This window comes from Canis lupus, chromosome 16 (assembly GCF_003254725.2).
Source record: "Canis lupus dingo isolate Sandy chromosome 16, ASM325472v2, whole genome shotgun sequence".
NCBI classification, from domain to species: domain Eukaryota; kingdom Metazoa; phylum Chordata; class Mammalia; order Carnivora; family Canidae; genus Canis; species Canis lupus.
In genome coordinates this window covers 49726388-49737178 of record NC_064258.1, presented here as the reverse complement: position 1 = coordinate 49737178, position 10791 = coordinate 49726388, and positions in this window count along the sequence as shown.

Genomic DNA, 10791 nt, shown 5'->3' with positions numbered 1-10791 from the left:
ATAGGAAAGGGGAAAAATTTAGTTTGCGTGCTCCAAAGATTAGAACCTCACTTAATAGGAAAAGATACAGTTTTTTGGCTTGCTTTAAGAAAAAAAAAAAAAAAAACTATAACTATTGGTGTTGAAAATGGAATTACCTATTACATGAATAGATAAATTCATTACCTGGTAAGATTCAAGTAGATGTTTAAACACCTCCCTGTCAGGGGAAGGAAGCAGAGGTGTATTACATAGTGGAGTAAGGCATTACCTAGGATAGACAAGATAGCAAATTTTACTTATTTTTTGGAATTTTTTACTGTGACCCACAGTAAGAAAGACATTTTACATTATCAGTACTCACACATATAAGTACATATAACTTAAAATGTTTACAAAAATAATACCCATATTACACAGAATTCACTCATATATCCTCTCTTGTATGGTTAGGCTAATTTTAATTTTTTAATACTATTACATTTTGCTAGATTGATTTCACATCCCAATAATGGATCGTGATCCAGAATTTGAAAAACACTGAACTAGATGACCACTTCCAACTCTAAGAGTCTTTCTTCCTGATAAATGTTATGGAGAGGGCTAAGCACCTCTGATGTTTAGAAGTGGATGCTCCCCCTGCAACTGACAATTATAGGCGAATTGAGATCATTACCATGAATTTCCTGGAACTTCTCTCATGATTTGTTTCTATTTAAATTTGGAAATGTAATAATGAATATTATAATTTGGGCCACTTTTTAACACACACATAGCCTATTTTGATTTTATGATAATGCCTAGCAGTAAAATCTAGTACGTCAAGGAAAAGGATGCAACAGAGGCTTTTACCTATTTCTTGATAATTCTGTGTAACTGAATTTATCACTAACAAAGAAAATGTGGTGCCATGAGAAGGCATGGCTGGTGACAGTAAGGGATGCAGGTGGAAGATGATGAGGGATGGCAAATCGGACAGTAATACTTGAAAATTTACCTGTGACTTGGCCTAGGTACCAACAAGTGTCTGTGAGTATATGATTCAAAGACAACAATCCCACAAGGAGAATCTCAGACAATGAGGAAGAAAGAGGCTTGGTGAAGTAAAGGGACTTGCAACCAGAACTTGGTGTAATTGCTGTAGCATTAAGAACATTATAAAAAAAAAGGGTAGAGGCTTGAATATATCCCTTATGGGCCTCAAGCCCCTCATCCTAACCCACCCTTGGGATATAGAATAAGGAGTTTTTTTAGCTAGGAGATTTTTCCAGAGAGGGGAAAAAGAATTATAGTAGTGATACAGCATAGAAAGTTAGAGTCATCGCAGTACTTAAATACATCTTTCCAAGCACTTTCTATATTTAGTTTTCGTGATTTTGAATTATATTTCTTTAAAGAGATCATTTTCACTGAGACATTTGAAGAAACAAAATCCACATCTTCTCGGGGAAAAAAATTATGCGGACGCAGATAGCTCTTAAAACATACACCCGCCCTAGTCACTGTGTGCTCTGTCGCCATGGTTGAAGAAACTGCAAATCTACACAGGTTGGTCTCTCTGTATAATCAATCAGATATTCATACACTTGAGATGTTTATACCCTATAAATTTCAGTTGCTTCCATTTTGTAAATCAAATGTTTATTATATATTGCTGAGAAATATAGGTAGAAAGGAAACATAAAACAGTCATCTTCTCTGCTTAGTATAATCAAATTTGCTCTCACAGATACCGTATTCACGTATTTATACCCTCTGTTTGTCCCCATATGTATTTATTTTTACGTATAACAGTAGACAGCTACTCTACTCAGAAATGCATTTTTTTATTCTTTCAGGAAACATTAGAACCGAATTGCCCTGGGTACCTTCCAGAGACTGCTGGTTTGTTCTATTAAGCTCATGCAACCCTGGCAGGGCCTGACCCATCTTTAGTCACTGGGAGATAGATTTATTTTCAGAGACAAACCTAAACATGTAGGGCTGGCCTGACCATTTGGACACGGGGAATCCCTGCCCCACCTTTCAGTACCCCTTATCTCTTGGCACTTTTCACCTGGGGGCTTCACAGCTAACGACCTGTCCACCTGCCCACACCTGGCTCCTGGCCTACCTCATAGAGTCACCAGCTGCCCTCTCTGGGCCAATCAAAGAAAAGAAATTACTATAGCAGAAAATGACTTAGGGACTTGGCTGCAAGTGGTGACTTAAAGATTTGGCACCATGTTTGGGCCTTGCTGGTGGTGGCAGGTGGTAAGAGAAGGCAGCTGTTTCAGACCTCCATCAGGGATGGCTTTGGGGCCCAGAGGCAGTGTAGAAATGGGAGATGTCCCAACACTGTGAAAGTAGATTTTCTTGCTCAGGCTCCAAGCCCTAAAACTTTCTTTCAGTGCTAGTGGAGGAATTAATTATTCCATCTAGGCATGGGACCGCTCATGACCATAGGCATCTCAAACATCTCCCTAAATATCTGTGAGTTCTAAGGGGAAAACAGCAATTTAATTAATTGGTCAGAAAAGCCAGTTCAACCCAATGTGAAAATGAATTGAGCCTGTGATGATGAGCTCAATTATTGCAAGCCAGTGCTAGGGAGTCTGAGGACGTGCATGCTATAACTCATGCAGCTTCAGCTACAGGGCAAGTGGGGCATAAGTAAGAAGAGAAAGAAAGCAAGATGAGCTGCAGGTCTGTCTGCAGGCCTAATCAGTGCCTAATAATTTCAAGTATCTAGAGTAACAGGCCTATTCCTGGTCCAGTCCATAGCCTCTAGTGGAATCCAGGAAGATGGGGGCATATCAGCCAGGACCTCAGAGCATCCTTGATTCTTAGGTGACAGCATTACCATTCTGGGGGGGCTCAGTCAATCTGATGCAAAATGTCACTTGGTAGGTGAAGTGCAGGAGACTTTTATGGAATGAAACTATTCTGTATAATACTGGAATGGTGGACACATCGTGGACATTTATCAACATGAGTGAGACTGTGATTCCCCAGCTGCCCCCTGCTGCGTCGCACGTCCTGGAAGAGTGCAATGCCATTGACCAAAGAGAGCGCACCTTGCTTCTAACCTCTGTTGTGGTGGACACTGGGTCCCACGTCTGCAAGCCCACCTGCTAGAGCTGCACACCTGGCCCGGGAGAGGATAGAGGGAGGTAGGAGCTAGCCCAGTCCCTGCAGTGGAGAGAGTGCAAGTCCAGCCTGATGGTGGGTTAGGGTGCTCATTCCCGAGTGCTCAGTTCATTCAGAAACTCTTTCATGGTGGAGTCGGGTAGGTGATCTCCTGGGAGTGCTGTCTAGTGAAGAGGAGGGGTGAGGGAGTCCGGCAATAGTGCCACTGCTGCTCACAAAGTAGCATAAAGCGTGTTTTGGAGTTTGTTTTTGTTTGTTTGTATGTTTTGTTTTCCACTGGCTATAATTAGTATAGGAAGTCTCTACCGTTTGGGGGCATAAGGTTTGGGCGTGGGGGCCACTGGGTAGTCTGGACTGCTCATAGGCTGTGACCACTTACAGCTTCCCGTCTCTGACCTTCAGTTTCTTCTTCGAAATGCGAGGGCCCTTTGGAAACTCTACTGCAGAGATTAAATAGTTATCACATATAGCATGAAGCATATTTAATAGGTTAGGAAAATTTTCTTGCTTTTCCGCATTTTTTAGGTGCAGGATTGCAAAAGCGAATGACTAAGGTTGCCCTCGGAAAGAGTGATCTGCAGAGAATAATGGGTCAGATAACTACCTCTAAAGCTGATCGCATGTGAGGCAGGTTATCAGGGCTTTCTGCCCTCTTGGAGCAAACTGTCCGGACCCAAAGAGAGAGTAGCATTTCCTCCAGGGGTGCACAGAGAACATCTGATGTCAGCGCTCCCTTCTTCACTTCTCTTTCATCTGGAGCACTTTCTCCCCTCAAAGGCAGTGATCCCCAAATGATCTGTCTACACTAGTGGGAACAGAAGCTCTTCCCCTGCCAGGGTTCTCCACTGAGATCGTAGCACTGAAACCCTCTCCTTTCTGGGGGCAGCAGCTGTGTTTGCTCTGCAGCACCTGCTCGGAAGGAGGCTGTCAGGCTCCCCAGAAGCCAGCCCTTCCTGGCTGGAAACACCCTCAAGCGGGCGAGGGCACTGCTTTAGACCCTATTCTTTTCTCCAAGCCAGCAGCATCCCCACTTTTCTTGCTGTCTAATCCAGGGCTTTAGTGGCACAGCAGGCTTCCCTGTCGCTCTCTGCCTTAATCGTGCTGTAGGTTACCTGGCTGACACTTGAGCCGCACTGGAGCAGAGTTGGAAGGGTTAACCATGGCATTTTCCTGATAGGCCCCACTGTCAAGTGCAAGGAAACCAGGGACGCCTTTCTGAACACCAGCAACCCCTTGACTTGGAAGCACCCAACTAGGGTTACCCACGATGGGCCCACGCTTGCTCAAGATCACAGAATGCACCTCTTCCCCTCCACCCCACCCCCAAACACACACATAGAAGCCATACTTACTTGGCAGCCATCCCTCACTTCTGCATTTCTTCTTCTCCTTATCTGGTTCTTTCCCTTCCGGCCTCCCTGGGACAGATCCCTTTGGACAGAGCAAGAGAGCAACGCAGGAGAAAAAGGGACACCTGCTGGCTTGAATTACTTCTGCAGGGAAAAGGGGAATGAAAATTCCTGCCCCCACCCCCCACCCCCGCCCCGCTCCTCTTTGACTTTCTCATTCCCTCTCCGCCCTCTCCATGTCTTCACCCTCTTATTCTCACTACATGACCTTCATTCTGAGGACCCAGAATTCAGGGTAATTCTGGTAGTAGCACCGTTCGATGCAATGCCCTGGACTAAACACACTTTGGGGGAACAGCCTAAGAACCAAGCCATTTTGATAAGGTGGTTACGTGGGAAATACACTTGAAGTTCCAAACAACCCACTGTTACGTTGGGGACAGCTTCAAGAGCCGTGTGTACCTTTAATTTTTTTTATTGAAGTATAGTTGGCATACATTATTATTAATTTCAGGTGTACAACATCGTGATTCGACAATTTTATGCTGTGCTCACCATGATCAGTGTAGTTACCATCTGTCACCATACAGTTATTACAATATTGCGTGTAGTCCCTATATGAGGAATACTTTTCTTCCATGACTGTGACTTATTTTGTAACTAGAAGTTTGTACCTCTTAATTTCCTTCACCTCGTTTGCTTATCCTCCCAATCCCTTCCCTTCTGGCAAATACCAGTTTGTTCTCTGTATTTATAATTCTATTTCTGTTTTTTGTTTGTTCGTTTCCTTGTGTGTTTTGGTTTTTACATTCCGCATACGAGGGAAATCATATGGTATTTGTCTTTCTTTGATTTAATTCACTTAGCATAGTACCCTTTAGGTGCATCCAAGTTATCACAAATGGCAAAATCTCATTTTCTTGTGACTGAGTCATATCCCATCGTGTGTGTGTGTGTGTGTGTGTGTGTGTATACAAAGACATGCACACCATATTTTCCTTATCCATTCATCTATTAATGGACACTTGGGTTGCTTTCATATCTTGCCTATTGTAAATAATGCTGCAATAAATATTGAGGTGCATGTATCTTTTCAAATTAAGTGTTTTTGCTTCCTTTGGGTAAATACCCCCCAGTGGAATTGCTGGATCCTATAGTATTTCTACTTTTAAGGTTTTTGTTTGTTTGCTTGTTTAAAGATTTTATGTATCCATTCATGAGAGACACAGGGAGAGACACAGGCAGAGGGAGAAGCAGGCTCCATGCAGGGAGCCCGATGTGGGACTCGATCCCAGGACTCGGGGATCATGCCCTGAGCTGAAGGCCAGCGCTTTAACCTCTGAGCCATCTAGGCATCCCTACTTTTAAGTTTTTTGAGGAATCTGCATAGTGTCTTCCACAGTTGCACCACTTTACATTCCCGCTGGCAGTGTACGAAGATTCCTTTCTCTCCACATCCTCACCTACACTTGTTATTTCTTGTCTTTTTGATACTAGCCATTCGGACAGCTGTGAGGTGATATCACATTGTGGTTTGGTTTGCATTTCCCTGATGATGAGTGATGTTGAGCATCTTTTCAGGTGTCTTTTTGCCGTCAGTATGGTCTTCTTTGGAACAACGTCTATTTAGGCCCTCCTCCTATTTTAATTGGATTTTTTTCTCTTTTTTTGGTCGTTGAGTTGTTCAAGTTTTTTTAATATATTTTGGATATTGACCCCTTATCAGATATATCATTTGGAAATATTGTCTCCTATTCATTAGGTTGTTTTTTTCTTAGTCGATGCTTTTCTTTGTTGTGCAAATGCTTTTTATTTTGGTAGTCCCAATAGTTTATTATTGCTTTTGTATCCCTTGCCTGAGCAGACATCTAGAAAAATGCAGACATCACCAATGCTAAGATTGGTGTCCTAGATATTAGTACTTATGTTTTCCTTAAGCATTTTTGTGGTTTTAGGTCTCACATTTAGGTCTTTAATCCATTTTGAGTTAATTTTTGTTATATACTGTAAGAAGTCCAGTTTCATTCTTTTGCACATAGCTCTCCAGGTTTCCCAGCACCATTTATTGAACAGACCATCTTTTCTGCATTGTATATCCTTGCCTCCTTTGTCATAGATTACTTAATTATGTATGTGTGGGTTTATTTCTGGGTTCTCTATCCCCTTTTGTTGATCTATATGTCTATTTTTATACCAGTACCATACTGTTTTGAATACTATGTTTTTTTGTTTTGTTTTGTTTTGTTTTTATTTTTAATTTTTATTGGTGTTCAATTTGCCAACATATAGAATAACACCCAGTGCTCATCCCATCCAGTGCCCCCCTCAGTGCCCATCACCAAGTCACCCCAACCCCCTGCCCACCTCCCCTTCCCCCACCCCTAGTTCTTTTCCCAGAGTTAGGAGTCTCTCTTGTTCTGTCTTCCTTTCTGATACTTCCCACTCATTTTTAATACTATGGTTTTTTTAGCATGTTACAAAATCTGAGATTATGATATCTCCAGTTTTGTCCTTCTTCTGCAAGATTTCTATGGCTCTTTGGAGTCTTCTGTGGTTCCATAAAAATTTTAGGATTATTTGTTGTTGTTTTCCGAAAAGTAGTATTGGTATTTTGATAGAGAAAGCTTTGAATCTGTAAATTGCTTTAGGTAGTTTGGACATTTAAACAATATTAATTTTCCTACTTCATGAGCATGGAATGTCTTTCTATTTGTGTCATCTTCAATTTATTTCATCATTATTTTATAGTTTTTGGAGTACAGTTCTTTCCCCACCTTGGTTAAAGTTATTTGTAGGTATATTCTTTTTGGCACAATAGTAAATGAGATTGATTTCTTAATTTCTCTTTCTGCTGCTTTGTCACTATAGAAATGCAGCACATTTCTCAATGTTAATTTTGTATCCTATAACTTTACTGAATTAATTTATCAGTGTTAATTGTTTTTGGGGGAGTCCTTAGGGTTTTCTATTGTAGCATCTGCAAAGAATGACTTTTTTACTTCTTCCTTTTATTTATTTTTCTTGTCCAATTGCTGTGGTTAGGCCTTCTAATACTATGTTGAATAAAAGTGGCAAGAGTGGACATTCTTGTCTTATTTCTGATTTTAGAGGAAAAACTCTAAGCTTTTCACCATTGAATCATTGAATATAATTTTAGCTGTGGGTTTGTCATATATGGCCTTTATTATGTTGAGGTATGTTCCCTTTAAAACCACTTTGTTTAGAGTTTTTATGAATGGCTGTTACGTTTTCTCAAATGCTTTTTCTTCATCTATTGACATGATTATATGGCTTTTATCCTTTATTCTGTTAATGTGATATATCACGTTGATTGATTTAGAGATTTTGAACTATCCTTGCATCCTTGGAATAAATCCCACTTGATCCTAGTGAATGACCCTTTTAATGTTGTTGAATTCGATTTGCTAATATTTTGTTGAGGGTTTTGCATTTATATTCACCAGGGCTATTGGCCCGTAGCACTTTTTTTGTGTACATTCTTTGTCTGATTTTGGTATCATGGTAATGATGACTTCATAGAATTCAAATGCTCCCTTCCCTCTTACATTGTTTGGAATAGTTTGTGGAAAAGAAGTATCAGATCTTCTTTCAATGTTTGGTAGAATTTATCCATGAATCTACCTGGTCCCAAACTTTAACTTGTTTGTGGCATAATTTTGTTACTGGTTATTAATATCTTCAGATTTTTTCTTCCTTCCTGATTAAGCTTTAGATTATATTTTTCTAGGGATTTATCAATTTCTTCTAGGTTGTCCAATTTGTTGTCATATAATTTGTCATAGTAGTCTCTTATAGTCCTTTGTGTTTCTATGATGTCAGTTGTTACTTCTCTTTCATTTCTGTTTTATTTAAATACTCCCTCTTTTTTTTTTAATTTTTATTTATTTATGATAGTCACAGAGAGAGAGAGAAAGGCAGAGACACAGGCAGAGGGAGAAGCAGGCTCCATGCACCAGGAGCCCGATGTGGGATTCGATCCCGGGTCTCCAGGATCGCGCCCTGGGCCAAAGGCAGGCGCCAAACCGCTGCGCCACCCAGGGATCCCTTTTTTTTTTTCTTGATGAGTTTGACTAAAAGCAAATCATTTTTGTTTATATTTTCAGAGAATCAGAACATGGTTTCACTAATCTTTTTTTTTTATTTTTTTTTTAAGTCTCTACTTCATTTATTTCCCCTCTGACTTTTATTTGTCCTTCCTTCTACTAATTTGGGGTTTTGTTTACTTTTCTTTTTCTAGTTTCTTTAGATGAAAAGTTGGATTTTTTATTTGAGATTTGTTTGTTTCTTGAGTTAGGCCTGTATTGCTACAAACTTCTTAGAATTGTTTAGTTATATCCCAAAGATTTTCCTTTTTGATTTTGTTATTGGCTCATTGGTTGTTTAATAGCATGTTTTTTAGACTCCATGTATTTGTGGGTTTTTTCTTCCAAGTTGTTTTTGTTATGACTGATTTCTAGTTTCATACTGTTGTGGTTCAAAAAGATACTTGATAAAGGGTACCTGGCTGGCTGAGTCAGAGGAGCATGACTCCTGACATCGGAGTTGTGAGTTCAAGGGCCATGTTGGGTGTAGAGATTACTAAAAAATAAAATTAAAAAAAAAAAAAGATGCTTGATATGATTTCAATCTTCTTAAATTTATTGAAAATTATTTTATGGCTTAACCTGTGACCTATATTGGAAACTGTTACATGTTCACTTGAAAAGAATATGTATTGATTCTGCTGTTCTGGATGAAATGTACTGTATATATTTCCAGTCTAATATGTCATTCAAAATACCATTTACTTACTGAAAGTTTGTCTGGATGTTCTATCCATTGATATAAGTCCCCTACTATTATTGTATTACTGTCAATTTCTCCTTTATTTCTATTTGTTTTATATATTTAGGTGCTCCTATGTTGGGTGCATAGGTGTTTACAATTATTATAACATCTCGTTGGATTGTTCTCTTTATTATTAGGTAATACACTTCTTTGTCTCTTGGTATAGCCCTTGTTTTAAAGACTATTTTGTCAGATACAAGTCCTACTACTCACTGGCTTTTTTTTCTTTCATTTGCATAGAATATCTTTTTCCATCCCTTCTTTTTCAGTCTCTATGTTTCTTTACGCTTGAGGTAAGTATCTTATAGGCAGCATATTGTTTGTTGTTGTTATCCATTTATTTATCTCATGCCTTTTGATTGGAGCTTTTTTTTTTTTTTTTTTTTTTTTTTTTCTTTTCTTAGAGAGGGGTAAGGGGCAGAGGAGGAGAGGCAATCTTAAGCAGGCTCCATGCCCAGCAAAGAGCCTGACACTGGGCTCAATCTCACAACCCTGAGATCATGACCTGAGCTGAAATCAAGAGTTAAACACTGGGATCCCTGGGTGGCGCAGCGGTTTGGCGCCTGCCTTTGGCCCAGGGCGTGATCCTGGAGACCCAGGATCGAATCCCACATCGGGCTCGCGGTGCATGGAGCCTGCTTCTCCCTCTGCCTGTGTCTCTGCCTCTCTCTCTGTCTCTCTGTGACTATCATAAATAAATAAAAAATTAAAAAAAAAAAAAAAAAAAAAAAAGAGTTAAACACTTAATTCACTAAACCAACATGGCATCCCTGGATTAAAGCATTTAGACTATTTATATTTAAAGTCATTATTTATAGGTATGTACTTATTACTATATTGTTAAATTTTTTGGTTGTTTTTGTAATTCTTCTCTGTCTCTTTTTCCTCTTGCCCTTTCCTGTGATTAGTGACAAGTAAATGCTTACATTCCTTTCTCTATGTTTTTACATACCTATTATAGGTTTTGGCTTATCTCTAGCATCTTAAATATATAGGAATCCATATTAAGTCAATCACTTAAATTTGAACACATTCTAAAAGAACTTTAGAATCTTTGCTTCCACTTTTCATAATTTTCTTAATTTTCTTACCTCTGATTATGGCCTTTTCTTTTCCACTTAAAAGTACGCCCTTTAACATTACTTGTAAGGCTGGTTTAGTCATGATGGACTCCTTTAACTTTTATCTGGGAATTTCTTTTCTCTCTCCCTAAATTCTGAATAATTTTGTCAGGTAGAGTATTCTTTCTTATAGTTTGTTGTTGTTGTTGCTCATTTGTCCCCCCCCCCTTCAACACTTGATATATTAAGCTACTTTCTTCTGTCTTCAAAGTTTCTACTGGAAAACATCTGATAGCCTGATGGAGTTTTCCTTGTATGTAACCAGTTGCTTCTCTCTTTCTGCTTTTAAGATTATCTTTAATTTCTGACATTTTAATTACTGTGCATCTTGGTGTGACCTCCTTGCATTCACTTGTTTAGGGACA